The sequence below is a fragment of the Chiloscyllium plagiosum genome, unplaced genomic scaffold, assembly GCF_037043375.1.
Source record: "Chiloscyllium plagiosum isolate Xiang-an unplaced genomic scaffold, Cpla_swu_hap1 HiC_scaffold_31, whole genome shotgun sequence".
Taxonomy (NCBI): domain Eukaryota; kingdom Metazoa; phylum Chordata; class Chondrichthyes; order Orectolobiformes; family Hemiscylliidae; genus Chiloscyllium; species Chiloscyllium plagiosum.
The window spans coordinates 69,591,797-69,616,129 of NW_028270169.1; the positions used below are offsets into that span (position 1 = coordinate 69,591,797).

Below are 24,333 nucleotides of genomic sequence, written 5' to 3' on the forward strand. Positions count from 1 at the left end.
ACAAAAGAGGAACACATCTTATTTTCATTTATTCGTGTCATAGAGATGTACAGCACAGAATCAGACCTTTGGTCCAATTTGTCCATGCCAACTAGGAATCCTAATCTAATGGAATCCTATTCCCAGCTATTGATCCGTATCCCTCGAAACCCTTCCTATTCATGTACCCAATCAGATGCCTTTCAAATGTTGTAATTGTATCAGCCTCCACTACTTCATCTGGCAGCTCATCCAATACACACACCACACACAGCTTGAAAACTTTGCTTCTCAGATCCCTTTTAAATCTTTGCTCTCTTGACTTAAGCCCATGTGATCTTGTTTTGGAACCACCTAACCTGGGGGGGAAAGACCCTGGCTGTTCACCTTATCCATGCCCCTCATGATTTTACAAATCTACATGAAGTCACCTCTCAATCTTTGACTCTCCAGGGAAATTACCACCAGCCTCTCCGTAGCCCAAATCCTCCAACCCTGGCAAAGTCTTTGTCAATCTTGTCTGAACTCTTTCAAGATTCAGAACATCCTTCCCAGAACAGGGGATTTTGAACTTAAAACAGAATTCCTGAAATGGCTTAATCAATTTCCTGTCCAGCCACAATATGATGTCCCAGCTTCTGTATTCAATGCATCGACCAATAAATATAAGCATACCAAACACCACCTTCACTAGTCCGCCTATCTGCGACTCTACTTGCAACGAACAATGAATCTGAACTCCATGGTCTCTTTGTTCAGCAACACTCCGAAGGACTTTACCATTAAGTGCATAAGTCCTGCCCTGATTTGCCTTTCCAAAATGCAGCACCTCGCATTTGTCTAAATTGAACTCCGTCTGCCATTCTTTGCTCCAATGGCCCATCTGATCAAGATCCTGTTGTATTCTGAACTAACCTTCTTCGCTGTCCACGACACCTCCAATTTTGGTGTCTTCTGTAAACCCACTGACTATATCTCATATATTCACATCCAAGTCATTTATTTGAGGACCGAATATCCATTCCTGCAGCACACTGCTGCTCACACGCCTCCAGTCCGCAAAGCAACCCTCCATCACCACCCTCTGCCTCCTACCTTCAAGCCAGTTTTGTATTCAAATGGCTAGTTCTCCCAACATTCCATGTTATCTAACCTTGCTAACCAGTCTGCTTTGTGGAACATCGTTCAGTGTCCACATAGACAACGTCCACAGTCTGTCTTCATCAATCATCTTTGTCACATCTTCAAAATAAACTCAATCAAGTTAGAAAGAGAGAATTACTCACACAAAGTCATGTTGACTATCCTTAATCTTTCCTGGTCTTTTCAAATACATATAAATCCTATCCCTCAGAATCCCTTCCAATAACTTGCCTACCACTGACTTCAGGCTGCCTGTTCTGTTGTTCCCTGGCCTTTCCTTACCACCTTTTTAAAATAACAACACCTGTCTTCCAGCACCTCACCTGTCACAAACGATGATATAAATACCTCAGGGAGGGGCACTGCTTTCCTAGCTTTCCACAAATTTCTGGGATACACCTGATCAGGACCCAGGGATTTATCCACCTTGATGCCATTTAAGACATCCAGTACCACCTCCTCTGTAACATGGACACTTTTCAAGTTATCACTGTTGTTAACTATCAAGTTCTCCAAACTCTCCAGAAAAGAGTAGCATAGTATCTCTCCCACCTCCTGTTGTTCCACAGATGGCCTTCTTGATCTTTAAGAAGTTGTATTCTTTGTCTGTTTTTTCTTTTATCCTTGATATATTTGTAGAATCGCTTTGGATTCTACTTAAACCATTTCCTAGAGATATTTCATGTTCCCTTTTTGCTCATCTGATTTCCCTTGAGTATATTCCTGTAAAAACATGAACCTGTACTCCCAATTCCTCCGCCTCTGCCATATCTGCTTCCAGGAGAAGCAATTCCACTCCAGGACATCCCAGAAAGGATTCCTATTTCAAGGACTGCATTTCCCTCTCACGTGATCAAAAATTCCCTCCAATGCATATCCTCCACTTCCCGTACCTCCACCTTCCCCCCACCCCTCCAACCACAATAAGAATATAATCCACCGGTCCTCACCTGCCACCCTACGAATCTCCAGATACAGCGCATTAACCTCTGCAATTTCCGCTACCTACAGTCAGACCCCACCACCAGGCATATATTTCCCTCCCCAGCCCTTTCTATGTTCCACAGAGACCATGGGATATTTGGTGCTGATGTGCTGCCCCACTGATACCTCAGTCACTCACCCTGCCCAATGGTCTAGTGATACTATCACTAGATGGATAATCCAGACACCCAGATAACGTTCTGGGGCCTAGAGTTTGGATCCCGTCACAGCAGACAGTGGAATGTGAATTCAATAAAAATTTGGAAGTAAGAATCTATTAAAGACCATGAATCCATTGTTGATTGTTGCAAAGAAAAAACCATGAGATTCACTAATATCCTTCAGGGAAGGAATCTGCCATCCTTACCTGGTCTGACCTACATGTGACTCCAGACCCACAGCAACGTGGTTGAATCTTAACTGCCCTTGAGGCCCAGCCAGTGACACCCTCATCCTGTGAATGAATTAAAAAGGTCAAGTCTTGTATACAATCATACTATTCTTACAGATAAGTGATCCGTTAGTAAATTTGCTTCTCAATTCCCGGCTGACTATTTATTTCTCAGTTCCACCTGCACAACTTGCCTGGATGTACTTCCAGGAATATCCTCCTGAAGCCCAGCCATAATGTTATCCCTCATCAAAACCACTTCACCCCCCCCTGCTCTGTTGCCCCCTTTCTATCCTTGCTATAGCATCTATACCTTGGAACATTAAGCTGCTGGTCCTAACCATTCCTAAGTCATGCCTCTGTAATTGCTGTAATATCCCAGTGCCATGTTCAAAACCATACCCTGAGCTCCTCTGCCCGACCTATCGGGCCTCCTGCATTGAAATAAATGCAGTGTAACTGCTCAGTCCTACCTCATTCTGTGCCTTGCCCTTGCCTGCCTTGACTGTTTGACGCCTGAACTGTACCAGCCGCAGACTTGGCTCTTTCCTCACTCTTTGAGTTTACCTCCATTCCTTCACTGGTTTAATGCCTCCTGAATAGCACTAGCAACTCTTCCCTTTCAGTGCAGGTACAATCCATCCTTCTGATGAAGGTCAATTCTACCCCACCAGAGATTCGAATGATCCAACAATGTGAACTCTTCTATTCCAATGTCACTGATACCAATAATCAACAGCCTCCCCTCAAAATGGTTATTCTCCCCTTTAAGAATATTCTGCTCCCTCTCTGAGGCAGAAAGTGAGGTCTGCAGACGCTGGAGATCAAAGCTGAAACTTTATTGCTGGAACAGCACAGCAGGTCAGGCAGCATCTAGGGAACAGAAGATTCGACGTTTCGGGCACATGCCCTTCTTCAGGAATGAGCAGAGAGTGTTCAGCAGGAGAAGATAAAAGGTAGGGAGGAGGGACTTGGAGGAGGGGCGTTGGAAATGTGATAGGTGGAAAGAGGTCAAGGTGAAGGTGATAGGTCGGAGTAGGGTGGAGGCGGAGAGGTCAAGAAGAAGACTGCAGGTCAGGAAGGCGGTGCCGGGCTGGAGGGATTCGGCTGAGACAAGGTGGGGGGAGGGGGGATGAAGAAACTGGTGAAGTCCAAGTTCATCCCCTGTGGTTGGAGGGTTCCCAGTCGGAAGATAAGACGCTCCTCCTCCGACCGTCGCGTTGTTGTGGTTTGGCGGTGGATGAGTCCAATGACCTGCATATCCTCGGTGGAGTGGGAGGGGGAGTTGAAATGCTGTGCTACAGGGTGATTGGGTTGGTTCGTCCGGGTGGCCCAGAGGTGCTCTCTGAATCGCTCCGCAACTAGGCGGCCTGTCTCCCCAATATAGAGGAGGCCACACCGGCTGCAGCGGATGCAGTAGATGATGTGGGTGGAGGTGCAGGTGAATCTGTGGCGGATATGGAAGTTTCCTTTGGGGCCTTGGAGAGAAGTGAGGGGGGAGGTGTGGGCGCAAGTGTTGCACCTCCTGCGGTTGCAAGGGAAGGTGCCGGGAGTGGAGGTTGGGTTGGTGGGGGGTATGGATCTGACAAGGGAGTCGCGGAGGGAGTGGTCTCTACGGAAAGCTGATAGAGGAGGGGAGGGAAATCTCCAAACGGACCCCACCACCAAGGATATATTTCCCTCCCCTCCTCTATCAGCTTTCCGTAGAGACCACTCCCTCCGCGACTCCCTTGTCAGATCCATACCCCCCACCAACCCAACCTCCACTCCCGGCACCTTCCCTTGCAACCGCAGGAGGTGCAACACTTGCGCCCACACCTCCCCCCTCACTTCTCTCCAAGGCCCCAAAGGAAACTTCCATATCCGCCACAGATTCACCTGCACCTCCACCCACATCATCTACTGCATCCGCTGCAGCCGGTGTGGCCTCCTCTATATTGGGGAGACAGGCCGCCTAGTTGCGGAGCGATTCAGAGAGCACCTCTGGGCCACCCGGACGAACCAACCCAATCACCCTGTAGCACAGCATTTCAACTCCCCCTCCCACTCCACCGAGGATATGCAGGTCATTGGACTCATCCACCGCCAAACCACAACAACGCGACGGTCGGAGGAGGAGCGTCTTATCTTCCGACTGGGAACCCTCCAACCACAGGGGATGAACTTGGACTTCACCAGTTTCTTCATCCCCCCTCCCCCCACCTTGTCTCAGCCGAATCCCTCCAGCCCGGCACCGCCTTCCTGACCTGCAGTCTTCTTCTTGACCTCTCCGCCTCCACCCTACTCCGACCTATCACCTTCACCTTGACCTCTTTCCACCTATCACATTTCCAACGCCCCTCCTCCAAGTCCCTCCTCCCTACCTTTTATCTTCTCCTGCTGAACACTCTCTGCTCATTCCTGAAGAAGGGCATGTGCCCGAAACGTCGAATCTTCTGTTCCCTAGATGCTGCCTGACTTGCTGTGCTGTTCCAGCAATAAAGTTTCAGCCCTCTCTGAGGCATCCTTATACAAAAATTACACATTCGAATCATAAACCTTACACTCATCACATCATTATAAAAGGATTACATAACACATGATGGTTTGGGGAGACCTTTTGAGAGAATGTGATGATTCAAAGGAGAACTTTTAAGCAGCAAAAGGGATTGATCTGGAACACAATACTCACAATGCGAATATCCAGGTCCTGATGTACTGAGTAATTCAGAGTTTGGCAGAACATTTACTGAGATTACCATCTGAATGTCCACCTGTAATATCCTGTAATACAAGTTTATAAAATCTGTCACTCTCAGTTCAAGTTAGAAACCCACACCATCCCCTCCTCCTGGCGCAGGATTACTGTACATAGTTACAACAGGTCATCAGGAAGGGGAATGGAATGTTTTGTTTAGAGGGTTTTCAGTATGAGAGTTTGGAGTATATACCTGAGAGTAACGTGAGGAAGTGGTGGTGAGACCACCATATCTGGAGTAAAGTGAGCAGTTTTGGTCCCTTTAGATAAGGAAATGTGTCACTTTATTGGAGGCATTTCAGGGAAGATTCACTAGTAGAAAGTGCGGACTGCAGATGCTGGAGATCAGAGCTGAAAAATGTGTTGCTGGAAAAGCGCAGCAGGTCAGGCAGCATCCAAGCAGAAGGAGAATCAACGTTTTGGGCATAAGCTGAAGAAGGGCTTATGCCCGAAACATTGATTCTCCTGCTCCTTGGATGCTGCCTGACCTGCTGTGCTTTTCCAGCAACATATTTTTCAGCAGGGAAGATTCACTGGGATGATCCCTGGTTTGGAGAGATTATCTTTTAAATAAAGGCTGAACAGGTTGGGACTCTACTCATTGGATTTTGGAGAAAGAGAGGTGATCTCATTGAGACAGATGGGATTCTTAAGGGGTTTGACAGGATAAATACTGAGTGGATGTTTCCGAGTGTTAATACTGAAAAGGGAGTCTGGAACCAGATTCTGGGTCAGTCGCGGAATCAAGGGTTCTGCTTCAGATTCGTCAAGTTTAAGGCGACACAGAGGCGGGTAAGGGGTTTCAGTAGCAATGGAGCTGGGGTGAGGTGGAGACAAACAATGTTTAAGAGATTGGAATTCCCTGGTGTTTGGGATTGTGCAGATGTCTGATCAGAAGGTCACCTTAGGGTCAAATATAACAGCAATATTGTGAAGAACGTATTTCTGCCTCAGACAGTTACCAGGGAGAGGGAGAGGCTCAGCAGTAAGAGAAAGGAGTTTGGAATAACAACTGAAGGCAATGGGTTTAACCGTTACAATGTTTCATTGGAGGAAACTGCAGCTAATCAAGTAGTGGGAATGTGATAAGCAGTTTGGTAACTGAGTAACAGTGGAACAATGGAGAGGGATGGTGGGGAGGGAGAGCTGGACAGTGTCAGTGTACATGTGAAACCTAACATGGTGCTTTTTCACAATGTCAACTCCTGGCAGTATGTAGGTGAGATACAGGAGAGAGCAAGGATAGATACTGGAGGGACACCAAATGCAAGGAATTCAGAAAGGAAAGAGAGAGTGGAAATGGAGCAGGATTTTCCAAAAACCATGAGGTCAAAAGGAAGTTTTTCAAAGAAGGGGAGAGAAGGGCATAACCAGAAAAGACAGACAGCCAGAACAAGGAACAATATCTGTGAATCGGTGAGGAGGAGGAGGAGACAGAGTGTTGGAAAGTCTGTGGTTTAGCAAGCTTTGGGTAAATTGTAAAGATGAGCTCTGATAAGGCTTAACAAGAGACTGGAGAAAGATGTAGGTTTAGGACAAAAACCAGGAACACCACGTGAGGCAGTTTGGCTCGGTGGGCTAGTGGGAGGGAGGGAAGCAGCAGATCGGATTATCTCAGTCATGGTGACAGAGAAACTCCATGTGCTCCTCACTCATGTTATTGGAGGGGAGGATAGAGGAGACAGGATGATGGACAGTGTTTTACAAAGAAACAAAACCAGGGTTAGTGATATTTAAAATGAGTGAACAAACCTGATGTGTTTAGCTTTTATCCAGAATATTAAAACAAACGACTGAAGTCCTGGTTCGAATCCCATCTTTATAGATGGTGGAATCTGAATTCACGAAAAAATAACTGGAATTAGGAATCTCCTGATTTCCATGAAACCATTGTCAATGGTAAAAAAAATCCTGCCAACCTGACAGCGGCCCAGCCAGCTACTCACTGTATTAATCACTGCAAAGTCTCAACACAGGAATGAAACTGGATGGACCATGTGGCATCTAACAAGGCACCAGAAATTACAACCACAGAATCAGCCCTCTCGATGGTGCAACGTCCTCCTCACTAACATATGGTTTTTGATGCCAAAATGTGGAGAGCTCTACCTCAGACTAGTCAAGAAGCAGCCTGACATAGTCATATTCACGGAATCATCCCTTACAGACAATGACCAGACACCACCATCACCATCCCTCGATATCGAGAGTGTGGTGCTGGAAAAGCACAACAGTCAGGCAGCATCAGAGGAGCAGGAGAATCGACGTTTTGAGCCTCAGCCCTTCATCAGTCTGATCTGGTGTGCTTTTCCAGCACCACACTATCGACTCTGACCTCCAGCATCTGCAGTCTTCAATTTCTCCTAAAATCTCTGGATATGTCCTGTCCCACCGGCAGCACAGACCAGACAGAGGTGGTGGCACAGTGGTGTACAGACAGGGAGGATTCGCCCTGGGAGTCTCATGGCTCCTGCTGATTACCATGTACCGTCCTCCCTTGGCTGATGGATCAGTTCTCCTTCATGTTGAACATTTGGAGGAAGCACTGAGGCAACAAAATGGTGTCAAACATACTCTGGGTACAGGATTTCAATGTCCACAATCGAGACTGGCTCTGCAACAGAATTACTGACTGAGCTGGCCAGGTCCTAAAGGACATAGCTGCTCAACTGAGTCTGCAGCGTGTGGTGAGGGAACCAACAAGAAGGAAAAAAACATACTTGATCTCATTGTTATGAATTGACAAGCTGCAGATATGTCTGGCCATGACAGTTATCGGTAAGAACGACCATCACATGTTCCTTTTGGAGACAATGCCTTGCCTTAAAGTTGAGAAAACCTCCGCTGTGTTGAGTGGCACTATCACCGTTCTAAATGGGACAGACTTCAAAGAGATGTAGAATCTCAAATAGGGTATCTATAAGGTACTGTGGGACATCAACAGCAGCAGAACTGTACTCCAGCACAATCTGTAATCTCATGGGTTTGTAAATCCTGCTCTCACCCATCACAATGGACAGTAAAGGAGGGCTTGCCAAGAGCAGCACCAGGCATACCTAAAAATGAAGTGCTAATCTGGTGAAGCTATCAAACAGAACGACCTGCATATCAAACAGCATCAGCAGCAAGCAACAGAGCTAAGTGTTCCAACATCCAATGCAACAGATCGGAGCTCTGCAGTTCTGCCACATCCAGTTGTGAACGGTGATGGACAATTAAACAACTCACTGGGGGAAGCATCACAGAAATCCCCACCCTTACTGATGGAGGGGCCTCACATACCCATGTACCAGATAAGATGACAGCATTTGCAGCAATCTTCAGCCAGAAGTGCAAAGTGGGATGATCCATCTCAGCCTTCTCCAGTGGTTTCCAACATCACAGATGTGAGTTTTAAACCAGTTCGATTCAGTTTGAATCACATCAAGAAATGGTTAAGTAGTGTAAAGGCTACTGGCCCTGCCAATATTCTGGCAATCATACTGATGGCTTGTGCTCTAGAACTTGCCACCCACCGAGCCACGTACCGCTCCAGCACTGGCATCTACCGACAATGTGGAACATTGCCCAGGGATGTTCAACACAAAAACACAGACCAATCCAACCCAGGCAATTTCCATCTATCAGTCTACACTCGATCAGCAGTAAAGTGATGGAAGATGTCATCACCAGGGCTACCAAGCAACAGCTGCTCTGCAACTTTAGGCTCCACCAGGGCCAATAAGCTCACGATTGTGTCACCGCCTGATTCACAAACTGACAACCAGTTGAATCCCAGCGGTGAGGTGAGGGTGATAGCTCAGCCCCACTCCAAGATCACTATTTCGAGCTGATTTCACCCTTGTCTCAACACAATGTGATGAAAGTATATGAGCTATCTCTAGACTTCATTATCCAAACTCACTCCCTGGCCAGCTTCCCATATTCAACCTCCCTGTAATCTCAAGAACATCTAAATATCTGCTTGTTGATTCATCAAAAGTCTCCTATTCATAAGCAACAACATAGAGTCATAGAGATGTACAGCATGGAAACAGACCCTTCGGTCCAACCCATCCATGCCAAACAGATATCCCAACCCAATCTAGTCTCACCTGCCAGCATGTGGCCAATATCCCTCAATTTAAATTTCTCACACTTGATTTAATTCCTGGCTGTGATAATCCCTAGCTCCCTGCACCACACACACTTTGAGACCTCGACAACCCATTTTCTTTGAGACTCCCAACAATTTGTTAATTCATTACTTCACCTGTGTGGCTGTTTCTACAGTTGCTGAAGCAGCATGGTCTGAAATTTGCAACCAAAATCTCACAGGTCTGTTTTCCACCTTTAAGACATCCCTCAAAACCTACTTTTGGTCACCTGACCTAATATCGCCATCTCTGGCCTTATGTCTAAAGTTCTCAATAGTATTTTTGTGAAATTATAAGCATGATAATAAAAATACAAACTGTTGTTGATTTGACATTATTTTCAAATCATCACTGTTGCTGTAATGAATAATCTGTAATGTCTCTTACCCAACCTCATTGTAGGAGCACCTTCACCACACAAACTGCAGCTGTACAAGAAAGTCAAACATCACCCTCTCCACAAGCAACAGGGCTTTGGCATTAATCACTGGTATCTGTGGAAGGAGAAACACAGTTGATGTTTGAGGGAGTGCAAAATGGATTACAGGGAATGAAAACGGTGCAGGTTTTGATAGTCAGAAATGGAAGGAAAATACACTTGCTTGTTGGAAAAAAGAATTCTTGACTGTCAAAAATATTCAAGAAAAAAGTAATCTGATAATCGAGCAGTACATGGTCAGGGGCTGGGCCGCAGTGAAAAACTCATTTGCAAAGGTCTATAAAAGTAATAATACAGTAGTAAACAGACCAAAAGTACACCCATGGTTCGAGACTGAGGAAGCCAGATATTGACAAAGTGGTCATGAGGGAGCCCAGAGGTGAATCAGAGCAGTATTGGCTGCTATGATCCCAATGACTCTAAACGAGAGAAAGGCTGCACATGCGCCTGGCTGCACCTTGCCCCCTACAAAGATGGCGGCCGCGCACGTGTCCAGTGAATCATTGTCCCGAATAAAGATGGCGGCGCTCACTCAGGCCTGCAGCCGCGCTGAGGCCATTCCTCATTTACTGCAAACACGGGACTGGGACGTTCAAATTTGTGTTTTCCGACGTGCACAATTTGTTTGTAAAAAATCTCCGCTCATAGCAACACAGTTTTTCTCCCGTTTCCCTATTTATTTCTTTCCTTACCGTATCCTTTCTTTCCATAACTTCCCGAGCATTCATTACAGCGACTCTGCGCCGCGCGCGAGTGATCATATGGTTTAGTTTAGCTCCGCCCGACATTCACTTTGATTGGTTGGAGGACCAACATCCCGCTAGGTCATCCAGCTCCGCCCACCGTCCTTTCATTGGTCCGGTGCTGACATCAATCACCCGGAGTCCCTTTGTTGGCGAGAACATGCGCAGTGTGTCCTCCTTCAGCTGATATGTTGGGTAATGTGATGGGAGAGTTTACTGAGGGTAAGAATTCCCTTTGTGTGAGCTCTGCAGTAGATTTCCTCTATTCATGGAGGGGATTGCCTCCCTACTCATGACTGTATAGCTGTGATTGATGAATCAATGCCTTCTGAATCAGTACATAAACACCCCATTTTCACTCCTTTACACAACATCTGAGATCTTAAGCACATTGTATCACGCTCTTCTTTGGAAACAAAAAAAAACATGAAATAGAGCCTCAAGGAATCGGAGCAGGAGTAGGGCATTCATCGCCTTCAGCTTGTTCCCCCATTCTATCAGATCATGGCTTGGCCAACCCAGACCTCAATACCTCTTTTATGCTTGATCCGCATAGCCCTCAACTGCTCAATATTTCAAAAATCTATTTGCCCTTTTTAAAAATAATTTGAGATAGAATCATAGATTCCCTACTATGTGGAAACAGGTCCTTCAGCCCAACAAGCCAGAACAACCCTCCGAAGAGTAAGCCAACCATTCCCCTCCCACACTGAACTTTCACAATTGTTTGGGTGCGGAAATTCTAGCCATTCACAGAGAAAAAGTTCTTTACTTTTTCTAAAATGAATGTTCCCTTATGTAATGTCCCCTGGTTTGAGACTTCACTGGTGCTAGAAAATCTAGTCAACATCTACTCTGTCAAGCTCCTCAGAATCTTGTTTCCATAAGATCACTCCTGCTTATCTATTCTTGATAGGTCAACACTTTCGTCCTCGAAACATCTAATTGAATCTTTTTTGAATGGTCTCCGATGTTGGTTTATCCTGTATTAAATATGGGAGCTAACATTGTATACAACACTGCAAGTGAGGACTCACCAACAGCCAGTGTGGTAAACCAATCGTCAATCCATGCTAATACATTACGCCGATACCATGAGCTCCTAAATTGAGCAATTGACTTTTATGTAGCACCTTATCATTTACATTTTTAAAACCCAAATACAGAACATCATTGGATTGCCCTTTATCAGCCCTGCTTGTTATCTCCTCAATGAACTGTCGCAAATTTGTCAAATATAATTTCTCTTTCACAAAACCCAGTCTACCATGTTTAATGATAAGCTTTTCTAAATGTCCTGCAATTTCTTACTTTAATATTTGACTCTGTAGATTCTTTCAGTAGCTTTGTTAAGTATGATTCCCCTCTCTTAAATCCACGCGGACTCTGTCCAATCCTGTCACTGTTCAGTAAGAAACTTGACTGTATCCCAATGTAGTTAGTAAATGTATCTATATTTATTTTTAAAAATCGATTACTTATCAATGCTAGACCCATGCAATATCAATAAATTAGTGACTCTGAATTTGGGTAATAATATTTTTTCTGTTAATTCCTTTACGTACTGTGTTATGCAGACAGCGCCAAGCTGTTACTCTCAATTGTGAGTAACTTTGAAAATAATATATTTTAAAAATGACATCCCAAAATACTACCTCATTATTGTGCAAGGAGGATTTTGCATTCAATAGTTTGCAGATAAAATTGAACAGCTTTTTGCTGCAATTTGGCCAGACTGCAGGTTACTCCAAAGTGGCAACTCTGCTCTCAAATTCTTACTTGACACTGCCCAAGGCGATACTGGTGGGACTTCACTTTGCCATTCTTGTTCACCAGCTTTATTTCCAGGTTTAATCCTATAATCATTCTAGAGCTTGTAATTTTAACCAAACTTATCTTTTAGGTACATATGTAAATATCATACTGAAATGTTGCTCTGAATGGTAACAAATCTGAAATTAGTCTCTAATCAGATAGTAACGTGCTTCGACCTTTCTACGTATGTGTTGCCATAAGTCTATGCCAGTTATTTTTCTGAAGCCTGTGATTGCTGATGAAGGGCTTATGCCTGAACCATCAACTCTCCTGCTTCTCGGATGCTGCCTGACTTGTTGTGCTTTTCCAGCATGACACTTTTCGACTCTGATGTCCAGCTTCTTTGGTCGTCACTTTCTCCTTTGAGTAGATTAAACCAAGAATATTTTTTGTTGATCACAGTGCAATAGGAACCAATTCATGAAATTCAGATATCTCACATTTACCTTAACTATGTGAAGGCTAAGACATTAATAAATTATTGTCAGTAATTGAAACCGTGCTGACAAACTTGTGCAGTATCAGTGCCTCAGCTTTAGAGTGTTCCCAGATATCGCACAGCTGCAGTATTTTGTTTTGCACTCGGCTATATTTTGTTCTCAATTGTTTCTTTGTGAAAGATTACAAAATTAACTTAGATGAATTAACTTATGATTTCTTTAACCAATGTTAGAGAAAACAACGTCAGTATTTCAAGTGCTGATAAAGTAAAATAAAATGATAATCAGTAGAAAGGGTTTAAGATGGATATGGAACAAATGCTGGAACAAATGCTGGGATGAGATTAATTTAGGATATCTGGTCAGCATGGGCAAGTTGGACTGAAGGGTCTGATTGTGTGTTGTACAATTGTGACTTCATTCTCTCAATTATTCAAGAATTTGAATACTTCGAGGAGGAAAAGGAGAATTTATGCAGAGAATGCACTTGAAATGATAATTGAGGTGTATCAAACTCACATTGTTTCATGACCTTTTCCTCTGGGTTCTTCAATGAACAAACTTGTTTTATTATCTGAATAACTATGTATCATGTGATTTGTTTTGCACAAAATATTTCGTTAGGATCTCGTGAACTATTAAGAAGTGTTCATGTTTAAAATTTAGGCAGCGTGATTATTAAGCAAGAAAAGGTGAGTGTTTTACTCCCACTGAATCATTGCTCTATAAAAGGTGACAAGCTTTTTATCTTTTCTGGGCACTGAATATATGGAAATCAATTCTGAAGGAAAAAATCCTCGACGGTAATTTTTTTTTCGATTACTTACAGTGTGGAAACAGGCCCTTCGGCCCAACAAGTAACACCGACCCGCCGAAGCGCAACCCATCCAGACCCATTCCCCTACACCTAACACAATTTAGCATGTCCAATTTATCTGACCTGCACATTTTTGGACTGTTGGAGGAAACCAGAGTATCTGGAGGAAACCCACGCAGACACGGGGAGAATGTGCAATCTCCACACAGTCAGTCACCTGAGACTGGATTTGAACCCGGGTCTCTGGTGCTCTCTGGTGCTGTGAGGCAACAGTGCTAACCACTGTGCCACCCCAATTACTCCCCATATGTTCCCACATATGGGGAGTAATTGCTTCTGGTCACTCTTCAGGCTATAGAGGCTCGGAAAGAAATGAGTTGGCAAAAGTTTGTCCATCCAAATGATGTTGCTATGCTCATTGGTAAACTTGCAAGATCTATTGAAGAAACACGTGTTTCAGAGTGTATGCAATAAACCTGAACATTGTTATTTTTTCACAGAGCTTGGGACCCGACTGGAGCAGCAATGAAGCTCGTATTGTTTTTTTAAATTTCCGAGCTTGCCAAATTATTGTTGGTAAATGCAGGTGACTTTATCAAAGCACATTTCACACTCCCCAGCTAGGAATTTGGCCCCAATTCTGTCAGTCCATCCATTCCTATGGATCACAGGTATTTTAGATGTGAGCACTCCATTTAACTATTTGAATTGAATACTTCAGTGGTTAAATCCTCTTGCATTCTTAATTTCAAATTACTCAATGTGATTTTTTTGTCCCCCCTGAATTTGCCAAGCACTGGGCAGTTCTGGAATATTCGAAATATTTACAATAGATGCATTCACACTATTGAAGGCAACCTGGCAGATTTGAATACCATTCAGGTAGTCAACAACAATACATAAGTAACTTTATGAATTGCTTACTGTACACCAACAACGCAAACCAAGTATCAGTGAAACCACAGACTGTTTCCCAAGGATTCCCAAATCTAAACAGGGCATTCCAGATATGCTCACTATCACCACCTGGGAGCAGTCTCCAAAAGTGCTCCCAGAATTTAGAAAGTGCATTCACTGCCCTCCAAAGCTCAATCTGCTGTCACAGGCTTCACTCTTATTGTATACAATGGTAGTTATTGTCCAGTTCTTTAACGTGACAAATGATTTTACAAACAATTTATAAAATACTTTAAATCCTGAGGAAATGTGATGTCAGCCCTTTGTAGAAGTGAAAGAAAGTGTGATGTTTGTTTGACCTTTGGCTCTATGTATCAGACTGAACTGAACCTTTAGCAAGATGTGGGATGTTTCCCACACACTTTGTTTAAAAAAAGCAAAGATTTTGCTCTGAGATTTAAATGTTCAATCAGGTTTAATAAAAATCTTTCCAAAAATTGAGAGTTTGACTTCAGCTCCTGTAAAGAGACACGCTCTTTGCCTTCAATTTTGTGACATGTGATCATTCTTCGGCAAAGGTGGCTGTGTGCCACACTGCAGGATGTTGTCTGAAGTTCCTCATTGGGTGGATGAGCTTTATTACTGGTGTAACTCGGCTAATTTTGAAATGGAATATTACTTTGAGTTAAATCTTGTTTTTAAACTGAGGCGTGCTTGTGTAACTCAAGTGTGGAAACTATGCTCATGTTTGCAATGAACCTTTCACTTTTGCAGATTAGTATTTTTCCGATCTGTTTTGTAAATAAAGTTGAATATCGAAAGCACAGTGATGGAGAACTGCAGGCCCAGCAGCATCTCTGAGGGGAATTAAACATTGTAAGTTCCAAGTCCAATGACCTTTTGTCCATTCAGACAAAAACTTGAAATGTAACAATTTTTTTTCTCTTCACCAATGCCCTCAGAACTGCTGAGTTTCTCCAGCACTTTGTTTCTGGGTTTAGATCTCCAGCACCTGCAGTTTATTGTTTAGATCCTATGATTTGACTTGGGGAGTGAGAGGCAGCAACTGTGATCAACGAGGATAAAACTCCCCAACCACAGAAAACAAACTGGTTCTTTATACTTTTCAAAACACTACTGTAAATAAGAAATGCAATTAAGCTGAATGCAAGATGGTATACCACCGGCCTTGTCTCAAACCTGCTACTCATCTTTGAGAACTCATCTGTCAGAATTGTGTTTGCTCGCTTCCTTTGAGATCACGGTCCACAAATGTCCCAGTTCCAATTCCTGGGCCGGGCCCGGTTACCACATTGCTGTGGGGTGGGGAGCTTTATGTCAGCCTGAAGTTTTTGTTAATAACAACATTGCAGGTTGAAGTTGACGGTTTTGACGAATATTGCGTCGTTAAACTTGGAGGCAATCCTTCCGAATGTATTGATTAACTGGACTGAGCCTGTTTACATGCAGCCCTGTTAGTAGTGCTGTAATATTCTAAGTTAAGAATCACACAACACCGGTTATAGTCCATCAGGTTTAATTGGAAGCAAACTAGCTTTCGGAGCACCGCTCCTTCATCAGGTGAGTGTGGAGGGCACAATTCTAAGGCACAGCATTTATAGCAAAAATTTATAGTGTGACGTAACTGAAATTGTCCATTGAAAAATACCTTGGTTGTATGTTGAGTCTTTCATCTGTTCGAATACCATGATAGTTTCACTTCTTTCATGTATAAATCACAAAACCTTTCTTTCAAAAGTTGCATTCCTGACAGTGGCCCATCAAATCACTCATTGTATTAGTCACTGCACAGTCTCAACAAAGGAATGAAACTGGATGGACCACATTACATCTACCAATGCACTGGAAAATACAACAACACAATCAGCCCTCTTGACCCTATAACCTCTGTCTCACTGTGGGCCAACAGCTGTACCAGAACTGTACCCCAGCCCAATTTTGTAATCTAATGGCCTGGTATATCCCCCACTCAACCATTAACATCAAGCCAGGGGAATCAACACTACTTCAATGGAGAGTTCCGCAGGGCATGCCACGAGCAATACCAAACATACCTGAAAATGTGGCGCCAACCTGGTGAAGGTACAGTGCAAGCAACACCAAATAGAACTATGTGATCCAACAACCAGTGGATCAGATCTGAGCTCTGCAATTTTGTCACACCTAGTCAGGAATGGTGATGGGCAATTAAACAACTCACTGCAGGAAGCATCACAGATATCCCCACCCTTAATGATGGAGGGGCCTCACACATTCATACAACAGATAAGACGACAGCATTTTCAGCAATTTTCAGCCAGCAGTGCCAAGTGGATGAGGCTTCTCCATTTGTCCATGACATCACAGATGTGAATCGAATTGGTTGAAAACCCATTTCAAATCAGATCAAGAAATGGACAAGTAGTGTAAAGGCTATGGGCCCTGCTAGCATTGTGGCAATATATACTGATAGCTGTGCTCCAGAACTTGCTGAAAATGTGTTGCTGGAAAAGCGCAGGCAGGTCAGGCAGCATCCAAGGGGCAGAAGAATTGACGTTTCGGGCATGAGCCTTTCTTCAGGAATGAGTTTCTGAATGCTGCCTGACCTGCTGCGTTTTTCCAGCTACACATTTTCAGCTCTGATCTCCAGCATCTGCAGTCCTCACTTTCTTCTCCAGAACCTGCTGCCCACCAAGACAAGTACTGCTCCAGCACTGGCACCTACCGATATTGGGAAATGTTTCCCAGTGTTGTTCAACACAAAAACGCAGGACACATCCAACCCAGCCAATTTCCCTCCATCAGTCCACACTCGCTCAGCAGTGAAGTGATAGACATTGTCATCGATAGTGCTGTCAAGCACATGCTCACAATAACCTGCTCAGTGACGCCCAGTTTGGGTTCTTGCAGGGCCAATCAGCTTCTGAGCTTGTTACAGACTTGATTCACAAACTGACAAACAGCTGAAGGTAACAGCCCGTCCCACTCCAAGACCACTATTTCGACTTCAGTGATATCATCTGACCTCACCACAGTCTCAGCTAATTTAATGAAATTTTCATTCATTCATTTTATGAACTCTAGATTTCATTATCTAAACCAACTCCTGGCCAGCATCCCACAATCACCCTCCCTATAATCTCCAGAATATTGAAAACTCTACTGCCCAAGTGTTCACTTGTACCAGAACTTGCTGATCCATCAAAAGGCTCCCATTTATAAGCAACAGCAATTTACTTTCACACCCTTGACTTAATTCCTGGCTGTAATCATTCCTATCTCCATGCATCAGACACACTTTCACATCTCAATAACTCATTTCAGTTTAGACTCCCAATGATATGTTTATTTTTGAGTTCAGCTGTGTGACTGTTTCTACAGATTCCAAGGCAACACGGTCTGGAATTCCCACCCTCTAAGATCTGCTTTCTTCCTTTAAGTCATTCCTGAAAAATTGCTTATTTCGCAAAGGTTTGGTCACCGGACATAATATTCTCTATCTGTAGCCTTACGTCAAAAGTTCTCAATATTTTGTGAAATTAAAAATGTGTTGATTTATACAGATATCTTCTACTCTTCACTATCTCTGAGTGCATAATCTGTAATGTCTCCTACCCAACCACGTTGTGGGAGCACCTTCACCATACCAACTGCAGCAGTACAAGGAAGTCAAACATCACCTTCTCAACAGGCAACAGAGCTTTGGCCTTGATCACTGGTATCTGTGGAAGGAGAAATACACATCATGTTTCAGGGAGTGCAATATGATTTATGGGGGAATGAAAATGGTGCAGAATTTGACTGTCAGAAATGGAAGGAAAATCCACTCACTTATTGGAAAAAAAAGAACTCTTGACCGTCAAAGATATTGTGGAAAAAATAACCTGATAATAGAGTATATGGTCAGGAGCCAGGCAGCAGTGGACAATTCATTTACAAAGAGGACTGTGAACGTAATAGTAAAATACTACACAGAGCAAAAATACACACGAGAGACTGAGAAAGCTAGATAACAAACAAGTGGACATCAAGGAGCCCAGAGATGAATCAGAGCAATGTTCACTTTTATGATCCCACAGTCAGATGTCTAGCACAGAAATAGACTTTTTGGTCCAACCCATCTTTGCCAACCAGATATTCTAACCTAATGTATTCCCATTTTCCAGCACTTGGCCAACATCCCTCTGAACCCTTCCTATTCAAATGCCTTTGAAATGTTACAATTTTAGTTGCCCTTTAGGCTCCTTTTGAATTTCCCACCCCACCCTAAACCTATATCCTCTAGTTCTGGGGTCTACCAACCCTTGTCTACTTACGCTATCAATGTCCCTCACGATTTTTATAAGCCTCTATAACATCACACCTCAGTCTATGACACTGCAGGGAAAATGGCCCCAGCCTATTATGCCTCTCCCCGCAACTCATATCCTCCAACACTGGCAACATCCTTGAAAATCTATTCTCAAACCTTTCAAGTTTCAGTGCCTCCTTCTGATGGGAGGGAGACCAGAACTACACACAATATTCCAAAAGTGACCTAACCAATGACCTGTCCAGCTCCTTTACCCAATGCTCTGACCAATAAGGGGAAGCATACCAAATGCCTTCTTCACTGTCGTATCTACCTGCAACTCTACTTTCAAGGAAATATGAACCTACATTCCAAGGTCTCTTTGTTCACAAGATTTTCCAAGATCTTACAATTCAGTGTGTGAGTCCTGCTCTGATTTGCTTTTCTAAAATGCAGCACCTCACATTTATCTAAATTAAACCCTATCTGCCACTCCCCAGCCCATTGTTCCATTCGATCAATATCCCATTGTACTTTGAGATCCCTTTATCACTGTCCACAATACCTCCAATTTTGGTGTCACCTGCAAACTTACGAACTGTACCGCCTCTATTCACATCCAAATCATTTAAATGAATGAAAAAACAAATCCAGAAAAAAAAATCCATTTCTCTGGGTGCGAATATGCTCTGTGCAAATCCTGCCCTGTGACTCCCTACCAGAGAGGGCTGCACATGCGTCCCGCTGAACTTTGCCCCCAACAAAGCTGGCGGCTGCACGGGTCCAGTGAATCGTTGCCCCGAATAAAGATGGTGGTGCTTACTCGAATCAATCGCTGGATGAGGCATTTTCCCGTTTACTGCAAAAACGGGACTGAGTTTCAAATTTGTATTTTCGATGTGCACCAAATGTCTGTAAACCCTCTCAACCCATACCAACACCATTTCCCTCCCGCTTCCTGCTGTTTATTTCTATCTTTACCAACAGCTCTCCGTCCACACATCCCGAACAGACCGCGAGGATGATCAAGTGGTCTAGTCTAGTCCCGCCCCTCATTCACCCTGATTGGTCGGAGGACCAACTGTGCGCCAGGTCCTCCAGCTCTGTCCCTGCCTTTCCATTGGTCCGCCGCTGACATCAATCACCCGGGGCGCATTGTTGGCTGGAGCATGCGGATTGCTTCGTGGCTTTTGTTGCTGTTCATGAGTTACAAGAGTTAAAATGACAACAGCATCTCAAAACCCCCTGATGAAGAAGCAGCAAACCTAGTGCTTCCAAATAATCCTGTTGACCAATAGCCTGGTGTTCTGTGAATTTTACTTTTGTCCATCCCAATCCAACACCAACACCTCCAAGTCACGAATGAGGGGGGGGATGTATAACCGAAGATCTAGGAACAGTAGAAGGCCGTCCTGCCCTTCGAGCATGCTCTGCCATTCAATAAGATCATGGCTGATCATTTCGTGGACACAGAACCATTTACCCACGTTCTCGCCGTGTTCATTAATTAATTACATTTTTAAAAATCTAACCTAGTTTTAAAAACGTTTTCTGAACGAGCACCAACTACTTCCCTGGGCAGTGAATTCCATAGAGGTCAAGAAGTTCCTTGTCAATTCAGTCTTAAATTTGCTGCCTCTAGTCTTGCGGTGATGCCCTCTTGTCCTAGCTTCACCTGCCAATGGAAACAGCTCTCTACTTCTATTTTATCCATTCCATTCATTATTTTATATGTTTTCATTCTTCTGAATTCCAATGAATATAATCCCAATCTACTCAGTCTCTGTTAAGCCGAACCTGTCAACTCTGGAATCAACCTAGTTAACCTCCTCTGCACCCCATCTTTTCTCAAGTAAGGAGACAAAAACTACATGCAGTACGCCAACACCCAAATACAGCTGAAACAAAACCTCTGCTTTTAAACACAATCCCTTCAGCAATGAAGGACAAAATTCCATTTGCTTTCTGAACTGATTATTGTATCTGGTGACCAACCTTCATGTAGAAGGATGCTTAGGTCACTCTGCAGAGCAAATAATGCAACTTTTTAACATTCAAGTGATTTTTTTTAATGTTACTACAACCAAAGAGTATAAACTTTATATTTACAAACATTCTATTTCATTTTACAGACCATTACCCACTCACTCCATGTTGAAATGTTCCTCTGCAAAGTTTCACAGTCCTCCGCTCACTTTGTTCCGCTAATCATCTTAGTGTCACATGCAAACGTTGACACCCTACGTGTGGTTCCAACTCCAAATCATCTGTATCAGTTGTAAATAATTGCAGTCACAACACCGATCCCTGAGGCACACTAATTGTCAATGATTGCCTGCCAGAATAATGCTCATTTATCCCCACACTTTGCTTCCTATTAGTCAACCAATCTTCTATCCATGCTAATACTCTGCCGGTAACGCCATGCACCCTTATATTATGCAACAGCCTCTTGCACAGCACCTTGTTGATGGTCTTTTGGCAATCCAGGTCCACCTCATCCACTGGGTCCCCGTTGTCTACCTTGCTTGAAAAGTCTTCATAGAATTCAAAAAGATTGGTCAAGCATGACCTGTCCCTCATGCTGTGTCTGTACAATGGGACAATTTCTATCGAGATTCTCTATTATTTCTTCCTTGATAATAGACCCAAGCATCTTTTCCACTACAGAGAATAAAGTAACTGGTACATAATTCCCCACTTTTTGTCTACCTCCTTTTAAAAACATTGGTGTCACTTTTGCTGTTTTGCAGTCTGCTGGGACTGCCACAGGCTCCAGTGAATTTTGGAAAATTACTGCCAGTGAATTTGCTATTTTTCCTAGCATCTCTTTTAGTACCCTGGAATGCATTCCATCAAGGTGAGGAGACTATTCTATCGTTAGCTCAATTACCTCAAAACAGTCTAAAGCTAGCTGTTCTGGAATAATGATAGTTTCCAAATCCTCACCTACCTTTATCTCTTTGCTAGTTACTGGAAAGATATTAGTATCCTCCACTGTGATATCCCATAACTAAATGCCTCTTCTCATTTTCCAAAGGACCAACATTTACTTTAGCCATTCTTTTCTCGTTATATATATTTATATAAACTTTTCCTTTCTGTCTTTGTGCTAGTTTATTTTTCTCATGTTCTATATTACTTTTCTTTATAGCTCCTGTGGCTTTCGGTTGACCTTTAACATTTTCCCAGTTCTAGTTTCATGCTGTTTTTGGCCACTTTGTCCAACTTCTCTTTCAACTTGATTTTCCAGAACAGCAACCCAATTCTCCAAGCATTTCACATACTATTTCTTCTTGCGATGGTACTCTCGAGCTGCTTCCCTGTTTCTTATGAGGCGGACCTCACGTTTACGAGTGGTTTCTTCAGCATTCTGGGGCTGGCTTTGCAGGACTGGTGAAGATGCCATAACCATTCCCTGGTCAGCAGTGGAGTTAGGAGTTCTACAGATCTGATAGGTTTGGACATCTCCAGCAGCACCTTGAACAAGCATTTGGCTGCCTGGCACAAAGATTTGCGGTCCATCAGGGCTCTGTGCATACTGTATAATGGCTGCTCCAACCTTGGCTGTCGCTGTATTGGTCATTGTTCATGTGTGGAGTCCTTGCATTTAATCTGTACCATTGTTGGCCAGCTGAATTGCTTCCCCCTGTGTCATAGCAATGTATTGTCCACTGCTAATCTGATAGATGGGTGTCTGCATCATCGTTGTAGTAATGGTTGAGACAGTCTCTTCTTCTGATTTCTCCTCATCGATTTCTTGGCACACTGGGGGGATCAGAAGAAAGTTCATTCAGGATTTTCCTGTATGAAGGCCGTCTCGATAGAATTTCTCTACGTTTCTGAGAGTCAGTCGTGCTATCCACAGATTCCTGGGAGTCTTCATTTTAAAGTATAGTAGAAATCTGAGCAGTCTGAACTTGAGGGGACTGCGTGACTGAGGACTGAGCTGCTTGGATAACGACTTGGACTTGAACAGTCTGCCCATTCGGCAATTGCACTAAAGTTACTGCTGGACTTGTTGTTGATTGGATCCCAGGCATGGTTACCTGCATGGTCACATGATATATTAATGATCGGGATGAAGTGATGGGGGCATTCCAACGAAGTTTGCTGATGATACGAAGTTAGGTGGACAGGCAAGTAGTACTAAGGAAGTGGGGAGGCTGCAGAAGGATCTATACAGTTTGGGAGAGTGGTCCAGGAAATGGCTGATGGAATTCAACGTGAGCAAATGCGAGGTCTTGCACTTTGGAAAAATGAATACAAACATGGACTGCTTTCTAAACGGTGAGAAAATTCATAAAGCCAAAGTACAAAGGGATCTGGGAGTGCTAGTCGAGGATTCTCTCAAGGTAAACGTGCAGGTTGAATCCGTGATTAAGAAAGCGAATGCGATGTTGTCATTTATCTCAAGAGGGTTGGAATATAAAAACAGCGATGTGCTACTGGGACTTTAAAAAGCTCTGGTTAGGACCCATTTGGAGTACTGTGTCCAGTTTTGATCCCCACACCTCAGGAAGGGCATACTGGCACTAGAGTGTGTCCAGCGGAGATTCACACGGATGATCCCTGGAATGGTAGGTCTAACATATGAGGAATAGCTGAGGATCCTGGGATTGTATTCATTGGAGTTTAGAAGGTTAAGGGAGATCTAATAGAAACTTACAAGATAATACATGGCTTGGAAAGGGTGGACACTCAGAAATTGTTTCCGTTAGGTGAGGAGACTAGGACCGGTGGGCACTGCCTTAGAATTAGAGGGGATAAATTCAGAACAGAAATGCGGAAACATTTCTTCAGCCAGAGCGTGGGGCCTGTGGAATTCATTGCCATGGAGTGCAGTGGAGGCTGGGATGCTAAATGTCTTCAAGGCAGAGATTGATAAATTCTTGATGTCACAAGGAATTAAGAGCTACGGGGAGAATGTGGGTAAGAGAAGTTGAAATGCCCATCAGCCATAATTAAATGGCGGAGTTGACTTGATGGGCCGAATGGCCTTACTTCCACTCCTATGTCTTATGGTCTAATTTGATCACTTTCCTCAGATACCCATTGCTGAGTATGCCTTTTCATACAGTCCTTCCATTTCACTGGAATAGACCTTTGTAAAATGTCTTTGAAACTCTTCCACTGCTCATCAACTTCCCACCATAAAATTTTTGTTTCCAGTCTACTTTATCCAGATTCTCTCTTATTCCCTTGTCCCTTAATGTTTCTGTTGCTTAGCTGCTGAGTCGCGCCACAATCAACACTGCAATTGGGAGGAAGGGGCGGAACTGGAGGACAGAGCAGCGTCCGGTCCTCCAAACAGAGTGAGTGAGGAGCGGGACCAATGCATTCTCGGGAGTGAACGCTTCAGCATTGGTCAGAAAGTAAACTGTTTTGCAGGATTGATCATTCTCACGACATAGTGGAGTATTATCCCCTCTCATAAAACAATGTGAGGTTTTAAAGAAATCGTTAAGATGTAAATCTGACAACATAGTTAAGATGTAAATCTGACAATGTACATATTTCT

The 24,333-nt window shown here is 43.7% G+C and overlaps 3 long non-coding RNA genes and 1 pseudogene across 7 annotated transcripts in view; 1 reads left to right on the forward strand and 3 right to left on the reverse strand.

Annotated features, from left to right (window-relative positions):
• Nucleotides 1-10,554, reverse strand: part of LOC148141980 (uncharacterized) — a 40,008-nt gene extending 29,454 nt beyond the window's left edge. The window contains exons 1-5 of one of the 5 annotated variants that reach the window (XR_015752267.1): nt 9,973-10,380; nt 9,758-9,864; nt 6,987-7,069; nt 5,169-5,260; nt 2,474-2,560 (exon numbers count right to left, since the gene is read on the reverse strand). This is a non-coding gene — a long non-coding RNA (uncharacterized LOC148141980). Of the gene's footprint in view, nt 1-2,473; nt 2,561-5,168; nt 5,261-6,986; nt 7,070-9,757; nt 9,865-9,972; nt 10,382-10,501 lie in introns of those variants that run through there. The other 4 variants (XR_015752270.1, XR_015752268.1, XR_015752266.1 and 1 more) reach the window with 4 other exon arrangements.
• Nucleotides 1-15,008, forward strand: part of LOC148141981 (uncharacterized) — a 34,607-nt gene extending 19,599 nt beyond the window's left edge. The window contains exon 3 of the long non-coding RNA XR_015752271.1: nt 13,637-15,008. This is a non-coding gene — a long non-coding RNA (uncharacterized LOC148141981). The remainder of the gene's footprint in view (nt 1-13,636) is intronic.
• Nucleotides 15,009-18,140: 3,132 nt separating this feature from the next.
• Nucleotides 18,141-19,731, reverse strand: LOC148141982 (uncharacterized). Its single transcript, XR_015752272.1, has 3 exons — nt 19,636-19,731; nt 18,353-18,405; nt 18,141-18,243 (listed from the first exon to the last, which is right to left on the reverse strand). It is a non-coding gene; the product is annotated as an uncharacterized LOC148141982 (long non-coding RNA).
• Nucleotides 19,732-21,960: 2,229 nt separating this feature from the next.
• On the reverse strand, nt 21,961-22,855 carry LOC148141983 (cyclic AMP-responsive element-binding protein 1 pseudogene; annotated as a pseudogene).
• Between the last annotated feature and the right edge of the window lie 1,478 nt (nt 22,856-24,333).